This window comes from Manis pentadactyla, chromosome 4 (genome assembly GCF_030020395.1).
Source record: "Manis pentadactyla isolate mManPen7 chromosome 4, mManPen7.hap1, whole genome shotgun sequence".
Classification (NCBI taxonomy): domain Eukaryota; kingdom Metazoa; phylum Chordata; class Mammalia; order Pholidota; family Manidae; genus Manis; species Manis pentadactyla.
In genome coordinates, this window is record NC_080022.1 from 184,501,089 (window position 1) to 184,522,571 (window position 21,483).

Genomic DNA, 21,483 nt, shown 5'->3' on the forward strand with positions numbered 1-21,483 from the left:
TTAAGGGCAGAAGCCGTCTCCGTAACAGAAAAGTGCAGGTGAAGCAGCAGGTGCTGATGGAGCCGCTGCAGCAAGTTATCCAGAAGATCCAGCCGAGATAATTAACCATGGCAGCTACGCTAACCAACAGATTGTCAATGTAGACGAAACAGCCTTATGCTTGGAAGACGGTGTCATCTAGGACTTTCATAGCTAGAGAGGAGAAGTCAGTGCTGCTTCAAGGCTTCAAAGGACAGGCTGACTCTCTTGTTGGGGCTAATGCAGCTGGTGACTTAACTTGAAGCCAGGGCTCATTTACCATTCATTGCCCAGGGACCTTAAGAATTATGCTAAATCTACTCTGCCTGTGCTCTAGGTATGGAAAAACAAAGCCTGGGTGACAGCACATCTGTTTGCAACATGGTTTACTAATATTTTAAGCCCACTATTGAGACCTACTGTTCAGATAAAAGATTATTTTCAATGCACACAATGCACCTGGTCGCCCAAGAGCTCTGATGGAGATGGACAAGGAGATTCATGTTGTTGTCTTCATGCCTCCTAACAAAACATCCATTCCGCCCAGGGATCAAGGAGTCATTTTTGACTTTCAAGTCTTATTATTTAAGGAGTACATGTGATAAGGCTGTAGCTGCCACAGTGATTCCACTGATGGATCTGGGCAGAGTAAATTGAAAACCGGAAAAGGATTCACCATTCTAGATGCATTAAAAACACTTGTGATTCATGAGGAAGGAGTCAAAATATCAACATTGACAGGAGTTCAGAAGAAGCTGATTCCAGCCCTCATCGATGACTTCAAGGGCTTCAAGACTTCAGTGGAGGAAGTCACTGTAGATGTGGTGGAAACAGCTAGAGAGCTAGAACTGGAAGTGGAGCCTGAAGATGTGGCTGAACCGCTGCCACCTCATGGGAAAACTTCAATGGGTGAGGAGTCGCTTCTTACGGATGAGCAAAGAAAGTGATTTCTTGAGATGGAATCTACTGGTAGTGATGCTGTGAAGACTTGAAATGACAACGAAGGATTTAGACTATTGCATAAGCCTGGTCAAGAAAACAGTGGCAGGGCTTGAGACAATGGACTCTAATCCTGAAAGAAGTTCTCCTGTGGATAAAATGCTGTCTAATGGCATCTCATGCTACAGAGAAATTGTTCATGCAAGGAAGAGTCAGTCAATATGGCCAACTTCACTGTCATATTTTAAGAAATTGCCCAGCCTTTATCAACCACCATCCTGACCAGTCAGCAGCCATCAACATTGATGAGACCCTCTACCAGCTAAAGGATTATGACCTGCTGAAAGCTCAGATAATGATTAGTGTTTCTTAGCAATAAAGTATTTTTTAATTAAAGTATGTACATTGTGTTTTTAGACATAATGCTATTGCACACTTAACAGACTACAGTATAGTTTGAGTGTAACTTTTATATGAACTGGGAAACCAAAAAAATGCATTTGACTTGTTTTATTGCAATGTTTGCTTTATTGTGGTGGTCTGTAAGCAAACTGGCAATATCTCTGAGGTGTGTCTGTATATGTTACAAAAATTTTAAACTATATTGAATATTAAAATACATCCTGATACCTAGCCCATCCCAGATAAAATAGAATCCCTGGGGTTGGGGCCTAGACATCCGTATTTTAATAGACTGTGGAATTGCTAAATTAGCATGAACTCTTTAATTCATTCATCCCACAAACATATATTGAATGTGCATTATGGGTGTTAACCTTAAAAATAAAGCTGTCAGTTATTTTACCAGCATAATAGGTTTATTCGATCAACAGCAGAGAATTGCAACACGGCACAGGCCAGCAATGGCAAAACTACAACACATCCGTAGAATAAAGGAGAGGAGTCACTTTTGCAGAAGAAAGGGGGAGTTGGGGGACTGTTCCAAGCAAAAAGTCCATTGGAGGAAGAAGGGTCCCATACCTCTGTGGCTGCTCGTTGACTGAGTTGTAACAGTCTCTCATTGGCTAGGCGTTGCTGGGATGTTGCTGGGGAAGCAGAAACACTTCCCTCCTCCTACTGGGTGGTAAAGTAGCCAAAACAGTCTGGTCTGTAAACTGTCTCTGCCTCCTGTGGAGTCTGCAATTGACCAGGAGGGGCAGGGCATGAGAGCTCCCCCTGCAGGCCTCCCAACTCCAGGTGAGTGAGGCTGCCCTTTATCAATTTTCACATGGGCTAAGGCCCTGGCGGTGCCTTTGTGAGTTTAAAAGGACATGGAGCTTACAATGTTGTGGGGGAAAGGTAGATGACAAACCTAAACAAATAAATATTTAACAACAATTTCAGAAGCCTGTTGCTACCATCTAAGTGACCTTGGCCTAGGATAGTGAGCTGAAGTAGACAGAGGGGCTGTGGGGATGGACAGACTTGAGATTTTTGCCACAGGGAGAAACCACACGCTGCAGCAATGGGGCAGTGCAGAGATGTGTGGTTGCCTCTTGCCGATGGACTGGCAGTGAGAGGTGAGTGAAAACGAGAAATAAAGGTGTTATCTTTTACTTCTCCAGCTTGAGATTTGGAGGGCTGACCCAAGAGACCCAGTGAAATAAAAACAGGACTTCTGGCCAAAGAGATGATTCCAGTGCCAGCCTTTCTAAGTGACTGTGTAATCTCTGACATGTGGTAGCACCTGTTTGTGACTAAATGTCCTCATCTGGAAAAATGGGATAATGATATTGTTGTCAGAACAGAGTTGTGAAAGTGAGACAAAATAAGATAACGCATAGTGCAAGTGCTGCAAAATGTTTATAAATCATAACCTTTCAGACATTCACATTTGTTTTCCCTTTCTTCACCTTAGCAATCCCATATGGACCCTTTCCCCTAGTTATTAACAACTTATCAAGCCATATAGTCCAGACATTGTCCCTTGAACATACATACCTGTATTGCCAATCATCCAAAGATCTCAAAACACTTTGTAGGTTATTACCATTATTTCTCCTATAAAGTATTAAGGCCCCTCAAAAGAGTAAATATCTCCCTGGCATCCTGTAGCCAGGCAGGCTGTACCCCTGGTAGACATGTCATTCTAATTTGGGACAACCACTGCCAAGGCCAGGAGGCTGGGCACATCCAAACGTATTCAAAACATGGCTTCATGTTTTACACGAAAACATACTTCACAGTTCTAATTAGCAAGTGGAATAACTTCAGCTTGCTCATGTTGTCAGCCATGCCTGTCATCATCAACCACAGGGCAATTAGTGAGGGCAAGAATCAAGAGGCTTTTGTTGTGACAGGAGTCCGATATTTCCAGGGTGATTCTTCCATAGGCTGCACAATTGGGCCACTCTCTTTGGTTGCCAGCAGAGGTCACTCTAGACAGGCAAGAGCTTCCTTGGAGGTTGGAGAACTCAGCTGTAAAGGAATGCTGGTGTTTGGCTCCAAAAATGGATTTGACCTCGCTGCCGAGACTTGCCGCTCTGGAGTGCCAGGAAACATCGTTTGCCAGGTCCCAGCAACAGAGCGTGGAGGAAATATCCAGTTGCGCCCTATGCAATAGAAACCCCATTTCTCTGGAACCAAAACAGAAATCAGGAATGAACAAGACTGCCCCACCCCCCTCACTCTCCCTAACCCCTAAATTTTTTTTTCACTTTAAAAACATTTTGTTATCATTAATCTACAATTACATGAAGAATATTATGTTTACTAGGCTCTCCCCTACCCCAAGTCCCCCCCCATTACAGTCACTGTCCATCAGCATAGTAAGATGTTGTAGAATCACTACTTGTCTTCTCTGTGTTGCAAAGCCCTCCCCTTTCCCCCACCCCCCACATTATACATGCTAATCACTATACCCCCTTTCTTCTTCCCTGCCCTTATCCCTCCCTACCCTCCCATTCTCCCCAGTCTCTTTCCCTTTGGTAACTCTTGGTCCATTCTTGGGTTCTGTGATTCTGCTGCTGTTTTGTTCCTTCAGTTTTTCTTTTGTTCTTATACTCCACAGATGAGTGAAATCATTTGGTATTTGTCTTTCTCCTCTTGGCTTATTTCACTGAGCATAATACCCTCTAGCTCCATCCATGTTGTTGCAAATTGTAGGATTTGTTTTCTTCTTATGGCTGAATAATATTCCATTGTGTATATGCACCACATCTTCTTTATCCATTCATCTACTGATGGACACTTAGGTTGCTTCCATTTCTTGGCTATTGTAAATAGTGCTGCGATAAACATAGGGGTGCATCTGTCTTTTTCAAACTGGGCTCCTGCATTCTTAGGGTAAATTCCTAGGAGTGGAATTCCTGGGTCAAATGGTAAGTCTATTTTGAGCATTTTGAGGAACCTCTATATTGCTTTCCACAATTAACCCCTAAATTTTTAACCACAAGTTTCAGTTATTTGTGGTTACCAAAGAACAGAACTTTATTTTCCTATGTATTTAATAAACCCAAAAGCTGCATTTTCCCTGCCTTCTTAGGTGAAATGTGTCTTCAGTTTCTGCTGGACTATTCTTTTGGTTTTATGGCCAAGGGCAGAGCATAATGGAATTTATCCTCTCAAACTTTTTCAGAGTTAGGTGGTTCTGCGGCAAAGTTTCTGGTGTCCTAGCTTCTTCTGGCAACGATCCTCAGTGTCTGAACATTTTGTCTCAGGAGCTTAAATGAAATAATGCATGCAGTGTGATTAAGGCACAGCCTGGCCCTCAATAAGCTCTTAAGAATATGTTCATTGTTATTATTATTATTACTGTCGTCACGGCATCTGGACCGTGACACTAAGATAATTGTCAGTCAGGACTGGGAGAAACAAGATTGGTTGCCAGGATTCAATGCCACCCCTAGACTCTTCTCAAGGTGGCCAGACTACCTAAACAACCCCGTCACCAGGAACACCTCCCTCACAGTTTGACCACAGACGCCACTTATCGGCTGTATTTTATATGACAACATAGCTAAGGGTTTTAACTGGTAACTAGAACAATGTCAACTCCATTCTTTAATACATCTTATTATCAGCAGTACAACTAGGGAGAGAACTAACTTGTGTTGAGTACTTGCCTATGTTTTAGGGCCCTGTGCCAGGCAGTTGGCACAATTTATCTCCTCTAACTAAGCTTCAGTCCTCAGGCATAATAACAGTAGGGTGTTGTAAGTCCAGGGAAAGGAAATCCCGGGGTAAATACCTCTAAAACTGAAATCAGTCAATGGGAGAAATAAAGTTTAAAACCCGTTTATTGCTTACAAACTACAGTCCAGGGCCTCTCTCTCTCCTGCTCTGGCAGAAGCAAGACCAGCACCCCCCTAACCTCAGGTTCAGATGGGCCCTCAGTTGCCCAGGTAATTACCCATTGATATGGAGGTGAACTTTTCTCCACCCCTGAAGAATGCCTATTGATATGCAAATGAACTAAAGCCATACTTCTCTCCACTCTGAGAATGCACTAAAGCCAGGTGAGATATTTTGGAAATATTACAATTTTACCCACAGGTATTATGATAAATAGTTGATCATGTAAGTTTTCTTACTTTCTTTAGGCTCATTACATCTGAAGGTAGGATGGGATCACTTGTAAATCAATTCCAATGCTTTTTTAGCTTTTCTAGTTTCTCTTTTCCTTCCCCCTCACCTCATCATCATCTGTTGCTGCTGCTCTGTCATCCAGCTGAGTGTTTTATGAGACTTTACCCAATCACCAAAGCCAGGCAGGTTCACTGATGCGATCTCTGTTCTTCTGTTCAGAGCTACAAAGAAATAAAGCAATTTGCTTCAAAGTCTTGCCGGCAGCCTTTCTAGAGCTGGGAATCAACTCTATTCCTGAGTCTGTGGCTCTGCTCAAGAAATCAAATTCCCACCCTCTCCCAAATTAACATGAGCGTTTAGGCTTGAGAAAAATTCAATCTCTCCAAGCATCATCATGAGCTAAGATCAATATAAATACCAGAACTGCCTAGAAACCAGAAGGGAGTGTCATTATTCACTCACTCTGATATTTAGGAATGTCAGGCAGGGAAAATCTTTTGCTTTATATAACTGTGTTTATATACACACAGGCTGTAGATGAATCAGGCGAGCAAGTCCTCCGAAGGCTTGTAGGCTGCAAGGGAAGTGAGAAAGGGAGTAAAGCTGCTACGTCAGGGACTCTTCCTGGCCCTGTGCACAGGGACAGTCTTCAGTAGCCTCTGGCCTGGTTTGGAGGCTGGGAAAGCAGAGCACACAGATTTGAACCCCAGGAGTAACTGACCAGTTAGCAATTGAAGTAAAGGGAAGACAAAGACCTTAGCTGGGCTTTCATTTCGCTGTTAAAGGGACACTGCTAAGGAGTGTCTTCAAGCACATGGAAGATGATCACTACCATTTTCCCTAATTCCTGGTTACAGATTCCAGCATAGTGAATTCAGGTTAGATCCAAGTGGGAACTTTTTTGTTGTTGTTGTTATCATTAATCTACAATTATATGAAGAACATTATGTTTACCAGGCTCCTCCCTTCACCAAGTCCCCCCCCCACACCCCATTAGTCACCAAGTGGGAACTTTTTAACAGAGTTAAGTACTGGAATGTATTACCGAGGTCGCAGTACTCTCTCAATTGGGGTGGTTAAATATCCGTTTGTTTGACAGAAGATCGGAGGCAAGTGAGCGTGATGTCTTAGCTCTCTCTATATATACACACAAGTTACCCTATGAACAGTGTGGCAACAAATAGCACTGTTTATCCAATAAGCAGGTGTGTCTTAGGACTTGAACAGGTTTAAATTTACCAAGTCAGTCCTGGATAAATATAAGATCTGTGCATTTTACAGAAGAGAAACTGGATGCCAGCAGGCCAGGGGCAGAATGCAGGAAGGGGTCCTTGCCCATCTCACATGGCCTCTGATCACTGCCTTCTCTAACCTGTCCTTCAGACCCGCCAGCAGCTGAAGGCAAAGCTATGTGACCCCCAAGTATCTCTGTCCAGGAGGAAAGCAGAGAACCTAAGCCCTAGGGGAATGTCGGCAATGTGGGCTGGGCAACTGGGGAATGTCAGCAATGAGTCCACAGTCCAGAGTTCAGATCTCACAGTTTGGCTTTGCCCTGCCCTGACAACCTCCATCAAAGATAAGGAGCTCCCTGTTTTGGGAGCTGTGAATCCTGCTTCTGAATCATATTGCTTTTCTGAGCCCATGTGTCTTATTATAGCTAGAAAGACTTCATCCAGTCTGGCTCAGGCTGCAGAGAACTAAATATGCTGTCAAAATAGTCCCTAAACTTGGGGTCCAAAAAGACCACACGGACAGCTGTCTTTGTTATCAGACCCTTCTGCCTAATGTTGAACAAATTATGCCATCCCAGTGCTCTTCAAAGCTAATTTTCCTCAGCAGTAATTTTCTCAATAATGAAAATTTCTGGGAGAATACTCAGGAAACTCACATATTTGTCCCCTCGGGGGAGGGGAACGAGGAGGTAGAGATCGGGGTGGGAGGGAGACCTGTTTGTCACCACACACCTCTGTTTCTTTTTAATCATTTATGTGCATGTGTTACCTATTCCAAAATAACCAGGATACTTCTTTTAACATTAAGGTTTGTAAAATTCTGGCTTGGCTCCTTCTCTTCCCCATCAGGTGTTTACCCTTATTCAGCCCTCCTTTCACTAATAATCACATCGACCACATCCACCTGTCGCCCACCTTTTACTTGGTGCTGTTCTTGGTGTCTTCCACTCATCATCTCATTCTCTCCTTTGGCAAGTCAATGAGAAGGTTCTATTGTTATTCAAATTCTACAGATCAGGAAACTGAGGCTTAGAGAGAGGTCCCATGGCCAGTAAGTATCAGATGTGGGATTCAAATTTGGGTTTACCTGATTCAGCCCCCACACCCCACCACCTCGGTTGTAACCCTCACAACCTATGGCCTCAGTAGCTGTAAGAACACTGAAGTCTTAACTATACCCAACATTTTAGGAACTTTCTCACAAAGTCTTTCATCAGCCAAACCCTTAAAAGACATGGGAGTAATGAACACATTTAATGTACATTTTTTGCCTGATAGCAAAGCTGGGTTTTTAGTACATGTCCCTCTTCATGTTGTGAGCACAGATTATTCTGCTTAATGAATGACTAGCCAGCTTATCAGAGTATGAGACCTCTGATCCCCCACAACCAAATCCTGAACAAGGGCCCTCTCAGTAGGACATTCAAATGGAAAAGGGGTGCTTTTGCTTTGAGTTAGAAGACACCACCAATAGATAACACCAGCTCAACTTTTGGCTTAAGGGAGAAAGCTCTAAGGCTCAGAGCAAAGCTGTGAGAATCTTAGAGGCCCCACAGAAGGACAAGCATCACTGGTAGTTTCTATGGACACAAGATTGCCATGAAAAATAACTAAGAAGCCAGCAATTCGAGACGAGGCTACAGAAGGCCAGGTGGAATAACAGCTGATAACATATCATACACTCTCATGAAGCCCCCATCGTTCAAAGATAGAAAGGGGTTATATAAACAGCCATCAATTATTCCAGCTTTTTGTGGTGAAAGCCAAGCCAGGGGGATCTGGTAATAATTGTCCTTAAATAAACCTGCCTTTCTTCATGTAGCTTATTCACACAGTTAGGGGGAGGATTTATAATATACTTTATATGCTTTGCAGTTCAAAAGCATCGTCACACAATGATTTCATTTGATCAAGTGAGAGTCCTCATTTTCCTCCAATCCTGATTTCCACCAACCATTCCACATGAACCCCCCCATCAACTAGCAGCCAGGTTAGGCAGGCTGTCTCTGCACAGTAGACCCTGGAAGCAGCAGCAAGAAGATTCCATGTCTTCAGGTTCTGTCCAACATTGACTATTTCTGGACATACACCTGATTTTAAACGATGAGGGTCACGGTGATTCAGTGTTGGCACTAGAACAAAATTTAAGAGAGATTTCTCCCTCCTTCCTTTTCAAAGTCTGCATTGATGACCCTCTTGAAATTAACCACTTGCAATGAAATGAACCACCTTCAAGCTGTAAACAACCACCTGGGTGAGCCATGTGGCTGAGAAGCACAGGGGACGGCCAGCACAAACCAACAGACATTGTTCTCTTCAGTGTTCATCCATCTTGTTCCAGTAAATCCCAACAGGATGCCAACTTCCAGATTATACAGGACTGACTGCCATAATTCCACGGACATGAACTTGGGAGTCTGACTCTCAATCAGTAATTAAGACTTCTAGAAAAGATCAGAGGTAAAGCTGAGCTATGGCTGACAGAAACTCTATGAGAAAGAGAAACTTCTCAAACACTAGTGTTTTAAACCTTTTAAAATTTTTCATTATTTCCCCCAAAAGAGAAAAGTAAATTGAATGCAAATTCTCCTTAATGAGGAAAATTAAATATTAGGAAATAAGATTTGGTTGGGTAGAGCTGAGCTTTGGAGGGCCACAAACTATTATAAATAGCTATTTTATCCTTCTAAGAACTGACTTTCCCCCTCCTGTATGGCCAATATTGCCCCCATTGAGAATGTATTTTATGGAGGAAATCCAAATGTTTATCTTTTAGGCATAATTTTTCTTTCTACATGGCCACTTACGCATGATTCTTAACTTGAAAATTATGAGCTAGACCAAGCAACTGGTATTACAAAGCAGAAAAGAAAAACAAAGTTTGTTGTGTATCTTTTTCTGTTTAAAGTTTGTTTTTCTTTTTTTTTCCCCCCAACAGGCAAATTTGGTCCCAATCACATTTTCAGTTTTTAAATCTGTGGCGTCCAGATTGTCAGCTTTGGCTAAATTGCTCCTTTCCAGCCTGGAATAGCCCAGTTGCTTATCAAGGATAAAGAAAACAGCTACATACTGTACCTTCAAGTTAGGCTTGGATTTACGTTTCTAGTCTAGAAGCTGGAATGGCACGTTCAAATCAGCTGGGATCCCCCAGGGGTGTGAGCAGCAGGCATCTGCTCCTTACATGCTGGGCCCTCTCTCCTCGAAATCCAAATTAAGCTGTCCTGCAGTGGGAAGCCTGTGATGACTGACAAGCTTAGGGCTTATTTTCAGCATCACCCCAGAACCCACTTATTATGTGATCCTGAGCAAAACCACTCAGCCTGGTTGTCCCATGTTTCTGCCTTCTGGAATACAGATAACGACGTTGCTAATGCTGCAGCCCACTTCACAGGGATGTCCCAGGCAGAAGGGAGGTCATCCATAAAAAGCTCTGTGCAGACCCAAAGGAAAGGTGGTGCCTTATTTCCAGAGTTTATTATGAAAACTGCAAACATACCTGAACTTTAGCCGATAAGGATCTTCAGGGAATACTAAAGTTCCTTTAGTTCTGAACAACATGCCAACCGCACCCATGATAAATGATCAAATCAAAACAAAACCAAAGCAACAACCTGTGTTCGTTGGCCTTTATACCCAAGATCAACTGCTCTCTGCAGAGCCGTCTTACAGAGTGCTTTCCTGGGGAGTGTATCTGTGTCCAGCAGCTGACTGTCATCACTCTGCCCGCTGGCCCCTGAGGCTGGCCCCCTCAGGTGGGGAAGGTGGCAACGAAGAAGGCAGCTGATGGCTGAGGCATCTGATTCCAACAACCTGGCAGGGGATTGATTGTCAAGAGCTAAGCCGGGGAACCTAAAGGGGAAGTCTCAGGTGCTGCGCTCAGACACGTCCCAAAGCAACCCCCACTCAAACCTTCCTGCCCCTTATTGGAGGTTTGTCAGTCTTGCAGATTCCATAGCTAACTTCCATTCATCTACACATCCTGATCCTGGAAGCTGTGACCAGCTCCCTGGGAAGAAAGACCCCTCCCCAGTGGACACAGCCTTGATCCCAAGGGGCTGATCAGAATGAACTGAACGGTTGGGAAAGGTACTGAGACCTCAGTTGCACTTGATCCCTAAAATGATCAATTTTTTGAAAAGGAATATTCTATTCCTGGGTATTGACAGCACTTCCAGACACTAACCAGTCATATCAAAAATGTCTGCCCTTGATCAGAAAGGGCCATGGAGGAAAAGGTGAACTCATCCAAAACCATTTCTCCCTTTATAAAAGGAAAAGGCGTCAACTTATGGAGGGATGAACTTACACAAGGAATCTGCAACTAGCAAGTTCTTCCTCTGGCAGAATGGTCCATCATTCTCAGGGGCAATGCCTCCCCTCTTGAGTTTTAGGTCACCTAAGAGTGATCAGGCCCTTTGGTCAGGCAGGTGCCAACTGTGCTAACTGAAAATCTCAAGACTGATACATAAACTGATCATTTGATTCATAGTATTCATCCACTACAGGGGGCTGTATAGCCAAGCATATATTTGAAGAACCTCATCTCTGTGTCTGTATGACCCTGCAGTTTCACTCCTAGGTATCTACCCAAGAGACATGAAAACACAGGTCCACACACAAACTTGTATACAAATGTTCATAGCAATAGATAACTAATACAGTAAGGACTTGAGCATTACTCATTATAGCCACAGAGTGGAAAGAACTCAAATGTCCACCAACTGATGAATGGATAAACAAAATATGGTATCTCCATGTAATAGGACATTACTTAGTAATCAAAAGGAATGAAGTAGGATACGTATTCCATGTGGATGAGCCTGGAAACCACTGTGCTCAGTGAAATCAGCCAGTCACAAAAGATCACATATTGTGTGATTCCACCTGCATGAGATATCCAGAATAGACAGATCCATAAAGACAGAAATCAGGTAGTGGTTGCCTGATGCTGAAGGCAGAGGTTGGGGTCAAATAGCAGTGCCTGCTTAGGAATGCAGGGCTCCTCTTTGGGGTGCTTAAAATGTTCCATAATTGGTCATGGTGATGGTTGCACATCTCCGTGAACATATTAAAAGCCATTGAATAATAAACTGTAAATGGGTGAGTTGGCCTGTTGATTATGACATATATATTAAAGACCACTTTTTAATGTACAGCATTTGCTTTGGTGCTAACAGAACCTAGCCTGTGGAACCAGATTGCTTAGCTTGAATCCTGCTCTGCCGCTTGCTAGCTATGTGAGCTCATGGCAAGGTGCTTGGACCCTCTGGGCCTCATTTCTCTCATCTCTGAAATGGGAATGATAGTATTTCTATCCTCACAGAGTTATTATGACTTATTATGGAAAACATTTAGAATAGTGCATGGTACATAGTAAACTCTACATAAGGATTCACTATTACCGATATTATCATTAGTCCCAGTATCTCCCGGGACATCTCACTGATTTTGAGGTACTCAAGAAGCTGAGTCAGAAGCAGGTGGATATTTCTGTGGGATACTTATCAGAGCTTGGACAGCCCTTCACTCACTCATTTGTCAAAGTCATGAAGATGTGCCAGCCACTGTTTAAAGTGCTGAGAAGATGGCAGTGACCAAAATAGATACAATTTCCTGTTCATTTGAGGCTTATCTCCTAGTGGTGGAGACTGACAATGAAAAACAAACAAGAAAACATGCAGATAGAGGTCGGTACTCTGAAAAAAAAATCTGGTATGTTGGTGACTGGGGGCATGTTAGGTTGGGGGTCAGAGGAGTCCTCTCAGAGAGGGGGACATTCTGATTATGAAAACCGCTCGGGGAGGGCATTCTGGCAGTGGGAATAGCTAGTGCAAAGGTCCCAAAGCAGGAACATACTAGGTGTTTTGGAGAAAAAGGAAGCCAGTGTGGCTGGAACATGATGAAGAGCAAGGGGGACTGAGGTAGGAAATAAGGTTGGAAATAGAGGTAGGGGTCAAAATCTGTAGGGTCTTGTAGGTCACATGTGAGAGCCAGGTCCCCTCCCACATTGACTAGGACCGTCTTGATTAACCAAAAGGATATGGTAGAAATGATAGTGTGTAACTTCCAAGGCTAGGTCACAAAAGACATAGGGCTTCTGCCTTGTTCTCCCTTGGATCATTTGCTTTGGGGGAAGCCAGCAGTCATGTCCTGAGGCCACTCCAACAGCCCTATGGAGGGTCCACATGATGAGGAACTGAAGCTTCTACGACCAACCACTGTTAATTTACCAGGCGTGTGAGTCAGGCACCTTGGGTCTTGCAGCTGCAGTCAAGCCTCCCGATGACTGGCCAACATCTTGACTGCAAGCTTTGAGAGGCACCAGAGTCTGAATCACCCAGCCATGCTGCTCCCCGATTCCTGACGTACAGGAACTGAGATAATAGATGTTTATTGTTTTTAAAACACCAGAATCGTGGCAATTTGTTTTACAGCAATAGATAACTAATACAGTAAGGACTTGCCATAAGTAAGTGGGATGGGAAGCCATTCAAGGAGTTCAATCAGGGGAGTCACATGAACGGATTTATGTTGAGAAAAGATCTGGCTATGGTGCAGAGACTGGACTGTGGGGGAGCTGAAGAAGCAGGGGCCTAATTTGGAGTTACTGCAGTATCATAGCAATACTAAGTTGACAGTGGCCTGGACTGAGGTGGTAGGCTTGGAAAGGAGAGAAGTGGACAGATTAGGTTGCAGTTTGGAGTTAAGAGCACACAGAGCTGGCTGATAATTGAACATGGGAAACAAGAAATGGAAAGAATTCAAACATGATGGGTTTTGGCTGGAGCATGTAGGTGTTGCTAATGTCATTTACTGCAAAGGGGAGGATTAGAAGAAGGAAGCTGTGGCAGGGAGGAGGCCATGAACTTGAATTTGGATGTTTTGAATTTAAGATGTGTATTAGACACCAAATTGGGGGTGTCAACTAAGCAATTGGCTAAGTGCATCTGGGGTTTAGGAGAGAGATGAAGATATAAATGTGGGTGTCATCTGCATATACATGGTATTTAGGACCATGGGACTGGATTCAGCCTCCTGGAGAGAGACTAGCAGAGAAGAGAGAAGGCCCTTCCACTCCAAAATCTAGGGGCTAAGCAGAGGAGGGGCTAGCAAGGGGGCCTGAAAAGGAAGGAAGGAACCAGGAGGCGGCAGACGAACCAGAACAGAGTGGTGACCCAGAAGCCAGCAGCGAGTATTTCTAAGAGGGAGAGGGATGGGTCAAGCGTAGCTGTTTATGTTCCAGGAAGCATGTGTGTTATCGTACAAGATCCTGACTGTTCACTGAGAAAGAACAATCCTCTGCAGGATGTTTTACCATTTCTTTAATGCTCTCTATCCTGTGTGCCCCTCTGTTGATAAGCCGATGTTCCACTGAACGGAGAGCAAGCTGGCTGCCTCCTCCTGTTAGCTCAGCTAGCAAATTAGACCCACCCAGTTTTAGAGAACCCGGAGATAGCTATGTAAATGTAGTTTAGATACAGCAGGGGACTTCCTTGGTTCTTTTAGAGCTAGACAACATTAACTTAAAGGCACTCTGAAAGAACTCTCTGCAGGATCTTACGTTCTTATGGTCGCTGCTGGTTCCTAGCCGCACTGGTTTACTGTAGGGATTCTCCCGCAATCCCACTAGTCTAGTTCCTTAATCACCAGCACTGACAGATGTGAAACATACTCCTGCCCCTTCATTTTCACTAAGCCAACCACTCGCACAGGAACCTAGATATGTAGACATCTCTATTGAAGGGCTGGGATTCAGGGACTTACACTGTAGAAACATGAGCAACTTCAAAATCATCTCAGGGAAATTTTTTTCCAAACATCCTCGGCCATTTCCACAGTTAAGGCTCCAACTCCCTTCACGTTGCTCAGCCTTCCTCTTTGCTCTTTCCTCTCTTTTTGTCCAACTTCAACTTTCTGGTTCACTTTTTAATGTACAGCATTTGCTTTGGTGCTTGCAGACCTAAGTGTTTTGGGCCTTGTCTTCAAACAGTCATCAAGTATTTTCCTAAACAAAGACGGTTTCCTCCCTATCACTTTTGGTGCCACTGTCAGGATACAAATGTCCACGTAAACAGCCACTCTGATAATCTGTGAGGAATTAAAAAGCAGTTGGGCCCTGTCTGTGCTCTCAGAGCTTAAAGTTTAGTTAATGAAATGACATTTACACCTACAATGCTATGAAGCCACACAAAAATGAATCCAGGATGCCAGACAGAGAAGCCTGGGGTTGGTTTGGAGTTAACAAGCAGTGAAATATGGCTTCCACTCTAGATGATGAAAATGGCTGTTTTGAGGCATACAGAAGCCCTGGATGTCAGCCAGTTGCTATTTAGCTATTTCTGGAAAGCAAACAAAACAGTGGCCTAATTTCTGCATGGAATCCCCAGGTCAGTAAGACGAGACGCTGCTGGTGATCCACCCGTGGCAAACAGGCCTCTGAACCCTGGCATCGCTGACACTGGACCAGACCATCCTTTCTTGTGGGGTCTGTCCTGTGCATTGTGGTGCTCAGCAACATTCCTGGCCTCCACCCACTAGATGCCAATAGCAGCTCCCACATCATGACGACCAAAATACCTCCAGACAGTCCTTGCTCAAGAATCCAGGGGGCAAAATCGCCCCCAGTTGAAACTAGACCTTATATACATATACATAAACATCTCTCTTAGATATAAAACTGTATTATCTCCATAAACTATACATCTTACTGAGGTATAATTTAAATACACTTAAACATACAGATTTTAAGTGTATGGTTTGATGAGTTTTGATAACTATATAAACCTATGTAACTCTTACCCTAAAAAACAGAACATTTCTTTCATCTCCCAAAATTTCCTTCAGGCCCCACTGAAGTCAGTCCTCACCTTCCCCAAACCCCTATCCTAGAAATTCATATAAGTGGAATCATACGGTATGTAATCACCTGTATCGGGCTTCTTCCCTCCAGCATATATCTGAGAGGTTCATTTACATTGTCGCATGTACCCTGGTTCATTTATTTTTATTGCTGCATGGTGTTCCCTTGGGTGGCTATGCTGCTATTTGTTTATCCATTCCCCTGCTGATAGTCACTTGAATGGTTTCCCATTTGCGGCTATTACGAGAGAAGTCTGTATGGGCATTCCTGGTCATCCAGAGACATGCATTTTGCAGAGGGCGGGCGGCCAGATGCCCTACTACACTGGCACTGTGACTCTGTCCTGCTTCAAGACTGCTCTTGGGGAGGCTGCACAAGGTACTTACAAGCAAGGCCTCCCTCGGACCCTCTGAGTGAAGCAAAGGACTCCTCAGTGAGACATTGCTATGACTCATTGCAGGTATCAAGGGAGCAGCTGTTGCTAAAAACATCATTCACAACCTAGAGGCAAATGGCTCTTGCCTGTCGAGAGAGTTGCACATGGGAACTGCCTGCTCCAGTCAAGGATTGACAGTTCACACCATTTCACCAGGCCTTACATTCTAGTCCCCCACCATTGCTTCCCCAAATGTCAGGGACTGTCATCAATCCTGGTTTACCGCTTGTGGGCTATTTCTCTGTGGCTTTGACCCCCACTGCAGTCTCCCCAAAACCTTCCTCTTGTGCTATGGGAGGCCCTTGTTTCTCCGGGAGGAAAATCCCCTATAGCCTCAGCAGCCTCACAAGGCCCTCTTGCTACCTGCTCCCCTCACCTGAGGGGCAGCCATTCCCTGCAGTTCTTAAAAGAGGGAGGACTTGGGAGGCAGACTTCTCCCAAACCAAAGTTTTGTGCCTTGTTTTTGTGCTTACTTCCAGGTCATCCCCTTCCTTCCTCATGAAAACTCCCTGTTGAGGTGCATGTCACCTGGTAATCACCTGTGACCCCCATCTCACGCTGTGCTCCAAGCTCTGCCCTGACCCTGAATGGGTAACCATCCTATAGCTTAGCCTAGTCTTTGTTTTTTTCCCCCTTTAAAAAAAATTGATATATAATTGACATATAACAATGTGTAAGTTGAAGGTGTACCCTCGACACACAGCTTTGGAAGTTGTACTATCATAAAGAGAGATAATCAAGACAAAGTGTTGACCATTTCATGGTCTTTATTTCCTGCTGTCAGGTTGCCCAGCCAACATATTGTGACAATATATACATTGTAATCAAAATAATGTATAAACCTATTAAGTTTCACCACATTCTCAGCATTATTCAATTTTATTATTTTATCTAACTGAACAGGTAAGAAATGACCCCTTTGTGTCTAATTTAGTGTTCTTTGCTTATTGACTGAAACTTTTTCCAAAAAAAAACCCCAATTCCTAACAGTTGGTTTCTTCTTACACAAACTCACATCCTTTGATCATTTGGTCCATCCTTCCGAAGAGCCTGGATGTGCTTGTGGTTTGGTCAGAAACTTTAGCTGCAACCATTGGCACTTAGCCATTTGCAGGATGTGGATCCTGACACCGGGATTCTGGCAAGAGATGCTAATTCTGATTGTGGTGTTTAGCTCAGTTGAGTTAAAAGAATTGCAGCCCAGGGATGTTAAACAATCAGCATTTCCTCCTGTCACCCTTAAACAAGCACTTAGGCAGAAAGGATGGTGTAATGGTGGAGGGTGCTCCAGTGCTGGAGGGGTCGGCTTCTGCTTGCATGTGACTAGGGGTGCACCTCTTTGTTCAAAAACCTGCATCAGTCCTGCTGAGTTGCTCACATTTTCTGGCTCACCCCTCAGATCCCCATCTGATGAAGGGAAGTCTTATAAATAAACAAGAATGTTTCCTGGATGATGCTTTGCTCAGTCCTTTGCTCTAAATTAGCCTTTTCCAGGCACCTGGAGCTAACAGAGGCACTTTGTCATTATAACTGCTACCATAACGGTCCAGGGTCTAGAAACCTAGGAGTCATCCTTCTCTTTCTCCCCAAACCTTAAAGTCTAATCAAGCACTAAATTTTGCCTTGTCCACTTGCCAAACATCTCCCAAACACATCTATTTCTTGCCAGTCAGGCTGCTGCCACCTTAGCACAGGGTCTGTGTTACTCAGATCACTGCCACGCCTCCTCTCTGGGCTTCTCAAAGCAGCTCTTGCTTCTCTACAACCCATTCTCTACTCAGCAGCCAAACTATTTTTATAAATGCCCACCAGATTGTGGCACTCTTTTGCTTAAAGCCCTCCAATAGTTTTTTGACACTCTCAGAATAAAGCTCAAACCCTTAATGTGGTGCAGAAGACTCCACGTGGGCTGCCCCACCCCACTTCCCCAGCTGTCTGTCACTACTCTGCTCCTCTCCTTTCCAGCTCCTGTCATGCAGGAATCCCCTTTAGTTCCTCAGTCTCATACCTTTCTTCCTCAGGGCCTTTGCACACGCCATGTCTGTCTTCATTCCCTTTGGTTGGCTAACCTGTAGTCATCCTTTAGATTTCAGCTTAAACATCACTTCTTCAGGACAGCCATCCCCAGCCACCAAAGAGGTGGTCACCAGGATCCCATTAGAGACGCTCATCTTTAGCACTTTGCACACTCACGATGATATAATTAGTTATTTGTTAAAGGTCTTGTCTCCTCCATTAGAATACTGGTGGCTTAAGAGCAGGGATCTCCTCAGTTTTATTCACCACAATATGTCCAGCATCCAGCCCCAGGCCCGGCACATGCAAGGGACTCAGTAAACAATTGGCAGGTAGGCCAACACATCGTGATGTCACTGGTTGGTTCTAAAGAGGGTTATTCCAGGCTGATTTAACAACATTTGAAACATGGTTCTTAGAGTCACGTGACATTGAAATTTTCAGCTATAGCACTCAAATAGCCCATAGGGTCCCAAAACAAATGAAGTAGTGATTCTCTACTGGCTGTACCAGCTAAGGTGAAGTCACTGGGTGTTACTATACTGGCTGGTTTAACAGAGATGTAACATCGCAGAAGGAGAGGGAGCTTTTTGCTAGTTGATTCGTCAGCTATATGGCAGAGGAGTGTCACACAGACCAGACCACTTGATGTCAGAAGTCCTCTCCTCCTTCCTCCCCTGTTTCTTTCTTTCCTTCTCCTTCTCTTTTCCCCCTACCACCCCCTCCTCCTTTTGTTTTAGGGACAGATGAGAACTATGAATGTTTGCACAGCTATGGAAAAGATCCAATGGAAGGGAAGCCACTACTGATGCAAAAGAGAGAGGCTAACAGGGCACTAGCTCATTTATTCAACAAACACTTACCCAACATCTCCTGTGTGCCAGGTACTTTGTTAATCAGTAGTGACACAAAGCTGAATAAGACACAGTCCTTGGACTCAAGGACTCACAGGAAAAGAAATGCCACACAGATAATGCTATTAATATATAAAGCCTAGCAATGGATATGTCCAGTCTCTATACAGAATCATCAAAGAAACGTTAGATGGCATCCAAAAATAATTACAAGGCAACTTCAAATCTTTCTGTGGTCTCTTGAGAAAAATGCCAAAGGGGGAATAACATCAATGACTTTCAAGAAATCCTCTTAAAATCCTGTTCTGCATTTCTCTTTCCCTCCTCCTGTCTGCTAAGGATGATTCTGTCCGTGCCTGAGAAACACCTTAGCAGATTGGGTGAAATACCTTATCCCTATTATTCTGAGACTGTACTATGATCTGGGAACCTAACAGGCAGGAAGAATCCTCCTTAACAGGCAGGAGGAGAGAAAGAGGCTGTGGATACTAATGCATTATTAATACCATTTTCCTGTCGAAGATATAAAACAATGTGGTAAGTGAAATGATCCAGTTATATACAGGGAATTATGAGAAACAGAACAGAGACAATTCCTAACCTTAAAGGATGACAGGGAGCTAGCCAGGAAGAGAGGAGGTAAGAAGGACATTCTCAGGCACAGTGAAGAGGCCTAGAGATGGGAACTAGCATGCAAGGCTGGGGCAGGGGAAGAGGAAGGTCCAAGGGTAAAGGAAGAGGAATCTCTTTTTCTTGGAGGAATGCTGAGAGAGAAGTGAAGGTGATGAGAAATGTCCACTGGGAGGAATTTGTCTTTTCATCAAGGTCATCTTGGTAGGGAGACAGGCAAGGCTCCAGAAGAATGGACTGGTACAGCTGCCAGAAGTTGCTAGACAACCAACCGCACTTGGCCGTGGGGACCTTAGAGCGGCAAAAAGACCGGCCAGGGTGAACTTAAGAGTGGGTACACTGGCATGTTTTGGTTTGAGTGATTTGGTTTACTTATTCTTCAAAGTTTTATGGCTGGGGGGCTGACAGAGGGGATGGTCCTAACATGAAGGACTATAGCACTGCCCCAGAAACTGGTAGGCGCTCAGTTCACATTTATCGAGTGATATTCATAAAACCCAGTGGAGCAGAGAAACAGTGTGGCCAGAGGGGAATGAGAAACAAGGTGGAGCAGGGCAGGATGACCATGTTACATTTGTTAATCTTCCAAATGCAGCTATGTAAACCTTCTGGGATGAGGTGGGACAACGTAAGATATAAGCAATAGACTAGTTCAGTGTAGCCAACATTTACTGGGTACAAGGCCCCAAGGAAGGTGCTGTGGGGCCAGCTAGGATAAGTCAGCTGCCTTCAGGGAGCTTGAGGTCTTGCAGAAATAGTGTTGTATAAAGGATACTTTTGTAAAGGCAGCAGTGGAGGCACAAGAAAAGAGGTACAAGGCCAGAGTTTCAATGACTGAAAGTCAGGGGAGGCTTTTGGGCAGGCAGTGCTTGAGGTGCACCTCTAGAATAGGTGTGTGTTTGACTGCTGGCTTTACTGGAATCTTCAAAGTACAGGGAACCTCTTAGGTAAAGGAGCAGAGTGCAAGGGTCCCACATGCATTTAGGGGATGGTGGTGAATGTGTGTGGCTGCAGTAGTAGTTTGGTCTTTGCAGAGTTCTCCTGAAAATGCATGTCTGGGGCGATTTATGATGTGACTCAAATGTTAGGCGAGAGATATGGACCTCCTCTACTTGCAAAGATAAACTGCAGAAGATTTTTGTGTGCAGGAAGGTGACATGAGATTCTACCAGTGTTTTAGGCAAACACCTAATTCAGTTCACACATACAAGATTAGGTACTGAAATGGTGCCTTCCAGTCCAGCCGAGGAGAGGTTTTAATTACATACTTAAATTCATTAATAGGACGAAGGGACTTTTCCTTCCCAGGGCCAGCCATGACCCTCCTCCAATTTTACAGATTAAAGAACAAAAGCAAAACACCAAGTCTCCAGGCTTAGATCTCTGGGAAAACAGAAGTAAATACTGACACAGGCTTGCTTTGTTTTCCCAAGAGAGGTCTCCCAGGCGATTTCTCTCATTATCTAGAAAAAAATTTTAACTTGTTTTTTTCCCTTTAGAATTCAGCCGAGCTGAGGGGAAAACAGCCGTTATTACCTTAGATTCTCCAGCTTTGGTTTGGACGAAGTATTAGTCCCTGAGGGCCTCCCTCCACGGTCTCGGAGCAAGGTGTCTCTAGGCATTCGTTCCCGGTAACAAGAAGCTTAGAAGTACGAGACAGGGGAGCTCTGCAAAGGGCTAATTTAAAAAAGAAAGAAAAAAGCAAGGAGGAGGGAGCTCTGTCCATCTTTGTAGGATAATTCCGTAGGAGAATTAATCGAGGCGGAAGCCGTGCCCTCCCGTCTGGTCAGGACCTCTGGACCAGAAGCGGCTCGAGCTTTACGCCAAAAGGATGGACAGAGATTGGGCGCTCCCCCCACCGCATCTCTTGGCACTTAATTCCGCCAGGTTCCTAGAAGGGCGGTTGCAGCTACAGCTGAGCGGCCGTGCAGCCAATAAGCGGCCATAAATCCAGCTTGTCTCAGATTTTGA

General features: G+C 44.2%; 1 long non-coding RNA gene across 2 annotated transcripts; it reads right to left on the bottom strand.

Moving 5' to 3' along the window:
• Nucleotides 1–1,680: 1,680 nt before the first annotated feature.
• LOC118919865 (uncharacterized) lies at nucleotides 1,681–21,383 on the bottom strand. 2 transcript variants are annotated; one of them, XR_008997454.1, is made up of 3 exons: nucleotides 21,049–21,383; nucleotides 5,591–5,705; nucleotides 1,681–3,533 (listed from the first exon to the last, which is right to left on the bottom strand). It is a non-coding gene; the product is annotated as an uncharacterized LOC118919865 (long non-coding RNA). The 2 variants fall into 2 exon arrangements; XR_008997455.1 differs by lacking the exon at nucleotides 1,681–3,533 and adding an exon at nucleotides 3,862–4,619.
• Nucleotides 21,384–21,483: the final 100 nt, after the last annotated feature.